Source organism: Myotis daubentonii, chromosome 4 (genome assembly GCF_963259705.1).
Source record: "Myotis daubentonii chromosome 4, mMyoDau2.1, whole genome shotgun sequence".
NCBI classification, from domain to species: domain Eukaryota; kingdom Metazoa; phylum Chordata; class Mammalia; order Chiroptera; family Vespertilionidae; genus Myotis; species Myotis daubentonii.
Window position 1 is genome coordinate 41,576,928 of NC_081843.1, and position 14,285 is coordinate 41,591,212.

Genomic DNA, 14,285 nt, shown 5'->3' on the forward strand with positions numbered 1-14,285 from the left:
AACTGATACCACAGAAATACAAAAGATTATAAGAGACTACTATGAACACATAACCAGAAACACACAATGTGCCAAGAATGAATCAGGAAGAAATAGAAAATCTGAATAGACCAATTACTAGTAAGGAGATTGAATAATTAATCAAAAATCTCACAATGAGAAAAGCCAGGGACCAGAATGCATCTGGTGAATTACCAAGCTCTTCCAAATAATTGAAGAGGAGAGAAGATTCCTAAACTCATTTTACAAGGTCAACTTTATCCTGACACCAAAATCAGATAATACACCACTAGAGAAATACAGACCAATGTCCCTGAGGAATAGATATACAAAAATTCTCAACAAAGCACTGAAAAAAAAAAAGGCAGTTCATTAAAATGATCATTCACCATGATCAAGTGGGATTGATCCCTGGGATGCAAGGATGGTTTCCATTTGCAAATCAATCAATGTAATACATGACATTAATAGAATAAAAGATTCACATGACCATCTCAATAGAAGCAAAACAAACAAAAATAAACCCACATCATTTGACAAAATTCAAGATTTGATAAAAACACTTAAATTAGGCACAGAAGGAATATGTCCTATATAATAAAATGGTAATATGCAAATTGACCCTAATGGAAGAACAACCAGAATGACGGCTGGACCAGTCACTATGAGGGGCACTGACCACCTCTCGGTCCCTTTCCATGGCCGGCAGGCTCCGATCACCTGATGGCAAGTGGGGAACAGGGGGTGGGCGGTGGGGGACGTGGGCGGCGCCAGGCCAAGGCCTCCATCCACCGGTCACCCCACACACAGAGGGTGACCTGTGACAGGGGTGGGGCCAGCGAGCAGGCGGGAACAGCTGATCTCTTGGTCCCTTTCCACGGCTGTCAGGCACTGATCACCCAATGGCAAACAGGGAACCAGGGGTGGGTGGCAGCGGGGGGTAGGGCCAGCTGTGGGTGGTCAGGGAAAATGGCCCTGATCACAAACCAGGCCTAGGGACCGTACCCATGCACGAATTTCGTGCACCAGGCCTCTAGTTTTAACATAATAAAGACCTGGTCTCTGCCCTCATGGGGCTCTCAGACTACTGGTAAAGTACATGAGTGAATGATATGGAATTTCAGAGACTTTATATGCATTATCCATTTAATCTTGCAAATGATCAAGTGACAAAGGCGTCTCCATGGCCTATTTTTCAGATGTCAAAACTGAGAATCCAGAAGGCAAATGTAACAGTTCATGTTCTTTGTTCCCACTTCTACCCCCTATTCCCGGCCCCCCAGGTCAAGGTGCAGGGATGTGCCTCCAGTCCTCCCTTATCTCTCCAACTCCCACTTTGACCACAGGACTGACTAGGGGAAGGGACAATGACTTCAGGGAGCAATTCTCCTAAGGGACTCAGCACCTACCAGGATTTTAAGGTGGGGAAAAAAATCTGCCTTTTTCATGCGTACTTTTAATCTATAATAAATATTTAATTTTTCATTGCACTATTAAAAAAACATTATATGGGCATCCTTTTCAATTTGCCTACGAATGCATTTTCTTCTCCCAAAGAATCCCCAGAATTTTAATAGTGAGCCTGTTCTATTCCTTGAGTGGGGGTGGGAAAGTACCTCGCAGCTCTCGAAATAGCATATTTCCCCCCTGTACTCATTCAAACTCTATATGGGTCTTCCTGAAATTTTCAAGGACCTTTTATCCCATTTACCCTTGGTTAGATTTTTATATGTTGCTTCCTCATAAGCTCTTCATTTCCAACCCTATCGTCTTCCCTGCAGCCTGAGATTCTTTGTTCTGTGATGCACTTGTGACAGCCAGGGATGCTACAATTTCCTGGCTGGCAGCCATCAAATCTGCAACACTTTTTGGAAAAGGTTCTTGCAATTTGTACTCTTGTCATTTTCTTCATATCTGTGGCTGATGTGGAAAGAACAAAGCTGAGGCAATTTGCCCCTGCTATCTGGCTTATGGCAATGCCATCTAAATTTCTGCTGATCCTATCCACCTCCTAAAATGATGCTAAGTTGCTGGCGAACCTGGGCAGCACCACTGAACATATTGGAGGGCTGATTTCCCATGCTGTCAAGGCTTTTTAACCCAACCACTTTACCTTCATTTAGAACAGCTACTTCGAATGTTTTGCAAGCAGGAAATCCCACGCATTTTATTCAGTTTATTGGCTATAAGTTAAGTGTTTGGAGTGAGAGAAACATGAGTTGGAGTCCTCACACTGCCACTTACTAGATATGAGACTATGGGCAAGATTTTAACTCTACAATCTGTAATTTGCTGGGTTTTATCCCACCTGTACAAAAGGAAGAAGAATATTACCATCTCCTCATGTTATTGTGGAACTGAGATCATACTTATGCCTGGTATCTAATAATTATTCCATAAATGTTATCTAGTATTATATAGAGATACTGATTAATATACATGTCATTCAACAAATATGAACAAGACTCATGCTAGGTATAATGTGAAAGAGAGAAGAAATCATATCTACTGAGTGCATATTATAAGTCTGCCCTTTCATATATGCATTCTTATGTAATATGATTGAGTGAATGTTTCCTGTCTTCACAAGCTTATAATGACATGCATACAGCTAATTACACTGCAGAATGTGGGAAGTGCTGTGATTAAGTGGCACTCCACTGAAGGGATGGAAGGGGTAGTAGATAAAGTTAAGCCTCAGGGACCCTGTCTTTCATGCCTCAATTCCAAATACAGAATCACATTTGCGATAGACACTCAGGAATTGCCATATTGGTTAGGAAGATGTGGTCTGTACTATCCAGAGCTCCATAGTTACCAAGTGATGGAGATCTAACTCAATCTGGCTTTTAGCCCAAAGGGAATTACTTGGCTCACAAAACTAAGAAGCCATGGGTGGAGGGAGGATGAATCTTTAGGCATGGCTAGATCCAGATGCTCCAATGATGCTTTGAGAAATCTGACACTTGGCTCTGGTTTCTTCTAGGTTGGCATCACTCTTAGATAGACTTTCACTCTGTGTTGGCCACTGAAAGCCTCATGGTTCATCAGGCACTATTGAAAGATTGTTCTGGGGAAAGTCCAAGATTCATCTCATTGGACCAACTCAGGGCATGTGCTCACTCTTGAGCTAATCACACTACTGAGAAAGATAAAATTTGCTAACTGGCTAAGTATGGCCCCTTTGCACTCCTTAGACGGGAAACTAAAATCCACTCTACCTGGAGGATGGATGTTCAGAAGAAATGGTTTCCCCCAAAGGAAAATTAGGCTGCTGCCACTACATCAGTAGTCTTGGATATGGCAAAAACAAGACCACAGATGTATATTGCATGAACTAAATTATGGACCTTAAGGAATTGACAGGATTTCAATGAGCATAGATGGAACAAACCAACATTACTGTGCTTCATATCAAGAGAAGGATAAGGAACAATTGCTCAAGTTGGTTGTAGTAGTGTATGAGTAACAGGGCATCACAGATAAGACTAGGGAGGGAGGTTAAAGCCAGGTGTGGATCTATGTACCAAGTGATTTGTATACATGATCTCATTTAATCCTTACAAAAATCTTGTGAAATACATATTATCACCCCCAGTTTTTAGCTGGGAGTAATATAGGCTAATTCACTTCTCAAGATCACACTGCTAGTAAGTGGAAAAGCTGGGCCTCATACTGACCTTGGTCTGAAGCGTTATAATAAAGTGAAACCACTCTTTTTACCTTTGTGTGGGTTGTAGGGTGTAATAGTCTTATTTCCTCAACACAAGAAAATTTGGCACACTGTGTGGCTATTAAATGGGAAGTGGAACAGAAATTAGGTGGTGGGAAGAGAAAAATTGTGTCTCTCCTACCACAGGGTCTCCCAATGAGTCAGGAGCACTCAGGAAATCTTTAACCTAACCGAGCAGAAACAAAGTCACATAGATTATCATGTGGGTATTAAAAAACTGCTATTGAGGTATATGTTGGAAATGCATATTTCCTAGATAATCTCTTCAAATTTAGGCAAAATACATGTGACAGGTATAATAAGACAACTGTGTTAAAGTTTAATATTGAGTTTGTTTGTTGCTATGTAGTCTTTTTTGTTCTTGTTTTGTTTTAAGGGGTTTTTATTCTTCTTTAATCTTCAACTTATTGACTAATCTTCAACCTATTGACTGATGTTTTCATCTCTGGGGAAAGAATTCCATTTAAACTTTTTTTCTTTTGCTTTTATCCTGAACTTCAATATATGTAACGTTCCAATCTATCAAGACCCCTAAACTAGACTTGTGTATTTCAAACTAGAGTTAATCATCCAACCACCCATTTCTTTTTTTTCTTATCTTTTGCAGTTAAATTTTTTCAGCCATGCTGAAATGTGGCATTTTGTTATTTACCCTAAGATATAACATAATCTGACTTTATTTTATGAGAATTTATTACTTCTTTTTTACATCATTTCTCTGGCATCAGAGCACACGTGCCACTAAGGTATCCATGAAATAATAATAAAAGAGCATGTTTATATGCAAAGATTTAATTCCTCAAGGAAATCTCAATATTCTCTTCAGAATAGCAAGAAGTATGAAATCCTAGAAATTAACCAGGTTCTCTAGCAAAAGGGAACGGGGCTGCCCTGACCATAAGCAAACCCCATGACTCAGTTTTATCAGAGGTGGGAAGTAGAGAAGATGAGGGAAGAAAACCATCTGAAGGGAAGAAAACCATCTGAAGGGAAGAAATGGGTCTAAAGGTAAGTCTGGAGTCACACTCCAAAGAACACCCAATTTGCAGAGTGTGGGGAGGGCAGCATTTGAATCTTCTTCCCTCTCTATTCAATTTATAGCGACACTTAACTAATTATACCTTCCACAGCCCTGTTTCAATTCAGGTACAATTCTGAGGCACTGGAGATTAGGACTTCAACCTATGCATTTTGGAGGACACAATTCACCCAAGAGAAGAACCAAGGAACAGAAAACTCTCAATGCTATTGAGCTCATTTGATATAGATGGAAAAGTTCATACCTCCACTTTCACACGTAACATTCCAGAAACGCCTCCCCCTCAGTCCTCTGGCCTGATTCCTACACTGTCTGCCCCCCATACCACTTCCTACTCATCTCCCTACTTACCAGCCAACTGAAGGGGACAGCAGAAAACATTTGGTATCACTTTAACTTAGCCTTATTGTGTCATTTTATGGAGTTTGTTTCTCAAAAAAAAGTCAGCTTTTTTACTGATTCTCTTTAAGAATAACATTGGGCAATTTGGGCTTATTTCCGTTAAGTCCAGTTTGCTTCCAACTGACTATTTGACACTGGCTGTCTCTTAATTGGCCTTTCCAGTATAAGTCCCTTTTCAAAGCCTGTGATGGAAAGATGTTTCTCAGCCAGATCATGGTCCCCATGACCCTTTGCAGCTCCCTCAAACGGGTTTCTATTCTCAGCATGGTTTACTCATTGCCTTTTTCCTGTCACAGTCCTGCTTTCTTATTCTCTCCATTGTTCTGACTCTAGGTTATTTGAGACATTATAAGCTGAAATCAGTCCAGTCCCTATGGTTGACATGATTACATACCCCAAGAACTCAATTTATTTCTTCCAAGGCTCCTGTAACAAACTAAATCTAACAAATACAATGATTCACTGGATTCTCCCTGTCTTCAGTCGTACATTTAGGAAACGCTCCACTTTCATCTTCCTGTATTTTTGGATTCATGTGTGAAGTCAAAGATCGCAGGTGGTATGCTTGATAATTTGTCCCAAAATACTCCCCAAATGCACTTCACATGCCTTTCTGGGTTTTTTTTTTTTAAAGATGTTATCTTGGCCTGGTGCTGGTTTCATAAGCTGTTTTTATAGTGAATGTTTCAGAGCCTGAAATTCAGATTGCACTTTGAAACATGTGAAAAAGGGATTCACAGATGTCTTCATAACCTCTTTCTTTTCTTCCATAATGTTCAGGTTCAAATTAGGTTCTGTGTTGAAATTATTCTTCCAGATCCTTTTTGTGTATTAAAAATTCATGTTTTTCACTATGTCCTGCCTTTATGCTCCAGACTTTGATTAAAGATAACCATGAGCATCATATTATTTATACATTAGGGAAACAAAAATTTCCCTAAAAATATTTTTTAAATATATCAACTTGCTAGGGGTCTTGGGGAAAATCAATGGCTCAGAGGAAGATAACCAGAATGTAGTAAAAAGGAGCCGTCAAACGTATTTGATCAGAAGTAAAATAATAGAATCTAAATTGATGATAGATATATATGATGTGCATCTACAAATACCTAAAAAAAACTTCATAAAATTGTATTACATTAGGGTCCAAATTAGCAACAAAGGAACATATACAGAAAGGACATGATATATACAGTACCAATGAAAGTTATAATGTGGCAATATAAATTTCAGACATATAACATCCCAGAATTATAACTATTTGGTCTTGCCCCAGACAAGATGGTTATTACTTGCTAATCTAATCAATAGTAAGGTTGGGGAAAGACATGGACAAAAGCCGGAGTTCTCTTGATCTAGGAGTGACTGGGAGCTGCATGAGACAGGTTGCATAGACTAAGCTTTGGAGACTTGGGCTGGGTGGGAAAACAAGAGGCAGTAGAAGCTAAAAAGAAAGAAAGTTAAGTAGGATTTGAGATAATCATGTTGATAAAGACACTGACCTCAGCTTTCTACATGGTTACTCCTATTAGAGAGGCAACATTTTTTTTTTAAGAACCAGTGTTCAATAGGTCTTCAAGTTATGGAAGACCTAGTCCCTTCTAGACTGTACTCAATCCTGGTTGTACATTAGAGTTGCTTGGAAAGTTTCTAAAAAACACCAGTGTTCTTCCCACCACCAAGTGTACAATTTAATTGAGCTGGCTTCAGGCTCAGGAACCAGTTGGTTTAAAACTCCCCAGGTAGATCCAAATGAGAATCTTGTAGGGTAACATTTCCCAAATAAACTATGCACACTCCTGGTCCTGTGAATCCTCTGAGAAGAAAAGTCCTGTGTCTAATACATTTATGGAGCCCCTCCTGGTATACGTGCTCATGGTGTCTCACAAAGCACATTAGCCTTCAAAACGCTCTGAGAAGTCCTGATGAAGAGAAATCACCTTTCCTATGTTGGTCTGTGATGACCATACCTAGTAACATCACTTTGAAAAAAGCTTCCCTGAGTCAAGGTTTTCCAACTGTTACCTTTCACTTTCTACTTCCCCCTACCATCCACCTTCCTCGAAGGTCATCCTGAGCAATTTTCAAGAAATAGAACTTTCATATACCTGGGTGTGTGGTCTTATAACGTAGTTATCTAACAGAAATGTATAAGACATGCTGAATCTCTGAAGGAGTCATAAAGCACAGATGAGCCTTTGTAGAGATATACTGAGTCCAGTATTGGGAATGAAAAGGACAAGAGTAGGCTCTCATGGCCCCCAAACATGCTGCTTTTGGGGTCATTTCCCTCAATCACCAAACGCTTGGGAAGCAGGAGCAGAAAGTTCATAAAGTGAAGAAATGGACATTAGACTAAAAAACCCTAAAGTCAATATCAGCTACTCTTATTAGGTGAGTGACCTTTAGCAAATTATCAAACTTATTTTCATCTCAGTTTATTCTTCGATAAAATGGGAATAATAAAATATAACTTCAAGGATTATTCTTATGATAAAATTACATACAGTACTGCATTTAAAATCTCTATAATCCAGGTGACTGTCAGGAAGGTTAATTTATTATCCCCTTATATTTATCAAAATTTCACCTGAGAAATGTTTTTTATGTTTGTAAAGGATATTCAGTCTACCTGTTTTGTCTGTCCATTCTGCTAAAAACTCTGAAATGTGCTCCTGCCTTAAGCTAGGTTATCAGAAAGTTCTGTGCCTGCATTCATCACAGTGGCCTCGCCCAGGGATGTTTGCTTCCTGAATTACATTTGGCGCAATGGCATCAGCTCACACCAAGAACCACTCCGAGAGAGGGCCCTGCAAAGACCTCCCAGCAACTTTGCTCTAAGGATGCTTTTGAAAATTCTACTTGGTATTCTATAAGGGTCCTCGGTAAGGGGGCCCAGAGGAGAAATCTTACTTAGTGGCAGGAAGAGCTCCGCTTTTGCTGAGCAATTGCTCTGTTTGCTGTTATGGCCATTCTAAGACATGGAGCCAGTCATGCTTTGCCTTCAGTGATGGTTACTCGAGAGCTTAGAGTTTCGTGTGTGCTCCATTTCCGGTGAACATGGACATGAACTGTGTCTCGCTAATATTCCTCACCCTGACTGTTCTCATTGCCTCAATTAATTTTTACTACCTTCAATGTATTGCATCTTGTATTTTTTAACTTCCTTACAACTTTTTTAAGTAAGCCAGTGAAGGTAAATAACTGGGTATATAAATATATTCGGATGCTTGGTTTCCATCTGCTTCCATCACATGCTGCCCCATCACCTTCTGAGTTTGGGAGAATTGTATGTGGCTCAATGGCAGGCAGGGATAACCAACAAGTGCCCATTTTGACACCACCCCCTCTCCAGCACTGGAGACTTCCTAGAGTACGAAATCTCAGGGAACCTTGATTACTCACAGGCCACTCAAAGACACATATGACGGTGAAATGAAATACAAATGTGAGTACTCCCATTGCCAATGCTCCAGGAACCTCTAGTAACAATCATTGTGTGTTTTAGTTACATTACATTACTCCTTAGCAATCCTCTATCTATTAAAGCATTTGGGGTCCATAAGTAAACCAGCGACTCTCTTGTTCCTTCTTCCAAAATATGACATCCACTTCATAAGCCTCTGGTCAGCTAGAGGCTGTCACACACCACAGGCTACTTGCCTCCAGTGCAGATACACATATTGTTCAGCAGCGATTTCCCCTCTATCAACAAAGGGTGCGATTTTCTTCTTTACATCAAATACATGTGGTTTCTCGCTGTATGAAAATACTAGAGTTATTTTGGGTCCTGCAGACTTTCTCTAAGAAAGACAAACATTTATTTTTTTTGTCCATGTGAGTCTTTCATTTACAAGTAGCAGTGATTTTTTTTTCAATATTTAAATGACATTATGATAACATGCTTAATAGCTGTGTGCTGAGCCAGTACATACTTGGGTTTGTGGTCCTGGAAAAATCTGATTAGTGTCACATTACATTTCATCAAACTCATACAAAAATTTTAGGGCTTTGAGTTTCTTTAAATACTGCTGAAATTCAGAAATAATCCCGAGAGACCAGTGTAAGGCTGATTAGCAGCCACAGACTTTCTCAACTTGTAGTAAAATTCAGGAAGGGCAACACTGTTGTTTTTCTATAACCTCCTCACCCCCAGATAAATAATCTGGCAGTTTAGAAGCAACAAAATGCCCAGGGCCCTAAGTTCATGCCAGGGTTATTCTGGAATTGGAGCACGTCCCCACGGCAGAAATGCCTGATTCAGACTCAATCAAATACTGGGCCCTGGTAGTCTAATGAGACAGACGCCTTCCATCACTCTGGGGGAGGTTATGCCAGTCTCGCTGTCAGAAAGCACACTGACAGATGTGCAAGAGCTCAAAAGAAAACAAAATGCAGTTCAACATGTGAATTTCTGGTTTCTATTACCAAAGAGTCTAGGAGCCAATGGCATGTTCACAAATACTTAAAATCCAGTTCTCTGGAAGTATTTTTTAAAAAGCAGGCTCTGATTTGCATCATTTGCATATTTCTATGATATAAACACTACATAATTCTACCAAGGCTCATCTCAGGCCACCTGTCAGGTATCACAGAATGTGGAGTTGGGAAGAGAGGTACACAACCAGCTCTCACCGAGCCAGCTCATCACCACTGCTGGAATCCCCCACTCAGCTGGCAGGGTTATTCATAGGAGAAGAGAAAACTTTTGCTCACCCATTCTACTTAGAAGAACCCCTCTTTTTAGCTTTCGTCACATCCAGAGTATGTGCTATCTCCACATGCTTCTTCTTGCCTCCGTTAATCAATCTCATTCTTACCCTCTACCAAGGTGCTTCTGCTGGTCCCATGTAATTTTGATATCATCTCTTGCCTGGGGAGGCTCTCCCCTACCTTTGTGATACACACTTCTTTATTCTGGACACATTTTCTGGATTCCATAGAAACTAATTCTGAGGCCCCTTGAGAAAGGGTTTTGGGGAGGATGGTTCTTTCTTTTCACTCTGAGAGGTGGGTCGAGGCACAGAATCCCATCAGAAGGGAGCCTGTGACGGAGGAGCCATTGGCGTGGCGGTCGGCGGTCGGGAAGGCCGGGAGGGTGAGCCCGGCCCGGGGGGGCCCTCAGTTCCATTGGCATTGGCGGTCGGGAAGGCCGGGAGGGTGAGCCCGGCCCGGGGGGGCCCTCAGTTCCATTGGCCGTAGATGTTCGTGGGCGAGGAATCCGGGGCGTGTGGAAGCGAGGTTCGAGCATGAACATGGCAGAAGGAGACACCCTGATATCGGTGGATTATGAGGTGTTTGGGAAGGTGCAAGGGGTGTTTTTCCGCAAGTACACGCAGGCTGAGTAAAAGGCTGGGTCCAGAACACAGACCAGGGCACAGTGCAAGGACAATTGCAAGGTCCCATCTCCAAAGTGCGTCATATGCAGGAATGGCTTGAGACAAAAGGAAGTCCCAAATCACACATCGACAGAGCAAACTTCAACAATGAGAAAGTCATCTTAAAGTTGGATTACTCAGATTTCCAAATTGTAAAATAATGCCCTGAATTCAAATTTTCCAAGAAAAACTCAGAGGTTTTGCTTTTCTTGTTAATAGAGATAGAATTATTCTGAGTAATATTAGAATTTGTCAGTAAGTTATTTTAGTTTCAGATACCTGAATGTTACTGTATATAATATGTATGATGGAAGGAATGATTACAACTGTACACAATTCTAATAAAAACACATCAGGAAAAAAAATTTAAAAAAATAAATAAAAAACTGTGAAGAAGAAGCCAACAGTGACAAAGGGCAGATCTAGAAAAGGAACAGGAACTTCAAATGGAGCAGACTCTCCTCATAATAGAAAAGAGAAATCTTCATAATGAATTATAATCCAATTGATTAATGTCCCCAAAGAAATCTCCTTTGTACTATATCTTTCAGCATTAGAGATTTTTTTTTCCTATTCTTAAAAATGCAGTTTGTGCTCTTTGATTCTCGCTATTGTACTGTTTCATGTATTTTTAAAGGGCAATTGAGGGGAGGATAATTACTATGAGTGAGAAAAATATCTTAGCTTAGACTAAGCTGCTTGCCTTTAAAATAGTTTAGGGACCACCACCATATTTTACTTTATTTTTTATCTTTGAACATTTTCTAATGATTTGGAGAGATAACTATTTGCAAAAATTCTACATATCAATGACACAGTTTCTTGGTCTCATTGATTTTTTATATTAGCAAGATGGCCTCTTCCAGCCAGGTCATATTTTTTAAGTTATCTTTCAGAGTAAAATGGAAATAATATAAAGTTGGATGTCAAACTTTAATGTGTTTTCAGTGTTCTCTAATTTTTAGGAATTTTTGTAGCCTTTACACCAGGGAAAAAAAGATTTGTAAATTCACCAAAATAATAGTGTGCTTTATTTTTTAGGTAGTGGTTGTTAGTGTTACATCCCTTTCTCTTTTTTTAAGGAAAAAACATACTATTGGTTACAGTGTGGGGATTTTTGCCATATTTGTTGAATCAAAATATCTTCTATTAACATAAAAGTACTTGTGAAGTAAAATCTTTCTTGTGCATTTTCAACACTTATAAATGGGAAATCAGAAAATTAAATATGTACTACAAAGAAGAAAATCTGACGTAGCCCTTTTTGATATGTTTATTAATAATGATTCTTAATGGGGCTTGTCATAAGTTCAATATGCACAGCATCTTAAAACAACAGGTTTAACCTGCAGACCCTTTCTAAAAATAATGCCTATTTGATTTATATCTATAAAAAGAATGTCAGGTAATTTTATTTGGAAAACATTTAATACACTAACCTTAAAAAAATTGAAAATTGAAACCAAGATGGCAGCATAGGTAAACATCGGAAATTGTTGCCTCCCACAGCAACTTCAAAAATACAACGAAAAGACAAAACGGACATCATCCAGAACTACAGGAAGGCTGGCTGAGTGGAAATTCTACAACTAGAAGGAAAGAGAAACGCACACTGAGACCCAGAGGAGGTGTGGAAGTAAAGTGCAGAGGTACGGAGGCTCGAGCGCACGCGGAAAGGGGCTGGCACCTGAGGACGTGGCTGTCTTTTTGAATTGGGAAGGAGTCACAAGTTCCCGACTGCTCTGAACTCCGGTTCCGGGAAGTCTCTGGGGACCCAGGGCTCATACGGGGAGAAACTGGACTGTCTGGCAGCAGGCAGAACTCGGAACTTGAGGGCGGCTTTCCCTCAGAGGGGCTTGCAGCAATTACCAGGACACTGAGATGCGTGGCACCTTAAGGCAGGGCTGCCATAGCTGCTTGCTCCGCCTTTTGATTCCCTGAGACCTTGCCCCACCCAGGCTGTGGCAGAGGCTTTTGCATATGAATGTCCTGGCCCTTTGCAACCTGAAAATTACCTAACAAATTGCAGCTGGGCCAGACAGACCCAGAACTTCCAAGAGAAGGCCCAAGGCCCCACAGCAGCTTGCATTGCTTCACAGCTGGACCTCATCTGGGCACCTCCAAGCTCCAAAAAAGGAAGGGGAATCTGCAGTTCTCTTCATATCTCCTGCTGGGTAACCTCAGGCAGAGGCTAAATTAGCACCTCCTTAGATACAAGAGCCAGTGTACCCAGTGGTCAGAGTGGGACCATCCAGATTACAACTCCTCAGATCCCTAAGGGACACACTCAGGGGGGCAGACTCAGTGAGCACCAAAGCCCCACTGAAGCAAGTCTTGCCCCAGAAGGGTGTCTTCAGCACAGAAGTTCTCCCACTGCAGACACAGCCGATTCTCACTGCCAATTGGCCTGGAGGTCAATTCCTCCCAGTGATCCTACAACAATCAAGACATAACTACAACAAGACTGTGCACAAAGCCCACAAAGGGGTGCACCAAGAGTGTCCACCTCAGGTAACTGGGGAGGCTGAGCCACTGGGCCCTATAGGACACCTAGCACACAAAACCACTCTACCAACACAGGGAAGCATAAAAAAATGTGGAGACAAAGAAACAGGTCACAAATGACAGAAATGGAGGAAAGCAAACAACTGGATATAGAGTTCAAGACCACGTTTATAAGGTTTTTCAAGAATTTTATGGAAACCGCCGATAAATTTAGTGAGACCCTGGAGGATATGAAAAAAGACCAACTAGAAATTAAGCATACACTGACTGAAATAAAGAATAATATACAGAGATCCAACAGCAGACAAGAGGATCCCAAGAATCAAGTCAAAGATTTGAAATACGAAGAAACAAAAAATACCCAACCGAAAAAGAAAAAAGAATCCAAAAATATGAAGATAGTATAAGGAGCCTCTGGGACAACTTCAAGCATACCAACATCAGAATTATAGGGGTACCAGAAGAAGAGAGAGGGCAAGATATTGAAAAACTATTTGAAGAAATAATGACAGAAAACTTCCCCTACCTGGTGAAAGAAATAGACTTACAAGTCCAGGAAGTGCAGAGAACCCCAAACTAAAGGAATCCAAAGAGGACCACACCAAGATACATCATCATTAAAATGCCAAGAGCAAAAGACAAAGAGAGAATCTTAAAAGCAGAAAGAGAAAGACAGTCAGTTACCTGCAAGGGAGTACCCATACAACTGTCAGTTGATTTCTCAACAGAAACCATGCAGGCCAGAAGAGAGTGGCAAGAAATATTCAAAGTGATGAACAGCAAGAACCTAAAACCAAGATTACTTTATCCAGCAAAGCTATCATTCAGAATAGAAGGTCAGATAAAGAGCTTCACAGATAAGAAAAAGCTAAAGGAGTTCATCACCACCAAACCAGCATTATATGAAATGCTGAAAGGTATTCTTTAAGAAGAGGAAGAAGAAAAAGGAACTCTTACCATTTGCCACAGCATGGATGGAACTGGAGAGCATTATGCTAAGTGAAATAAGCCAGTCAGAGAAGGATAAATACCACATGATCTCACTCATTTGTGGAATATAATGAACAACATAAACTGATGAGCAAGGACTGATCCAGAGACGGAGAGGCATTGATTGGACTGTCCGGCCTTGGAGGGAAGGTAGGGGAAGGTGGGGGTAAGGGGGAAAGATCAACCAAAGGACTTATATGCAAGCATATAGGCCTAACCAATGGACATGGACAACGGG

General features: G+C 40.7%; 1 pseudogene; it reads left to right on the top strand.

The window, feature by feature from the left end:
• Nucleotides 1-10,320: 10,320 nt before the first annotated feature.
• LOC132232386 (acylphosphatase-1-like) lies at nucleotides 10,321-10,911 on the top strand (annotated as a pseudogene).
• Nucleotides 10,912-14,285: the final 3,374 nt, after the last annotated feature.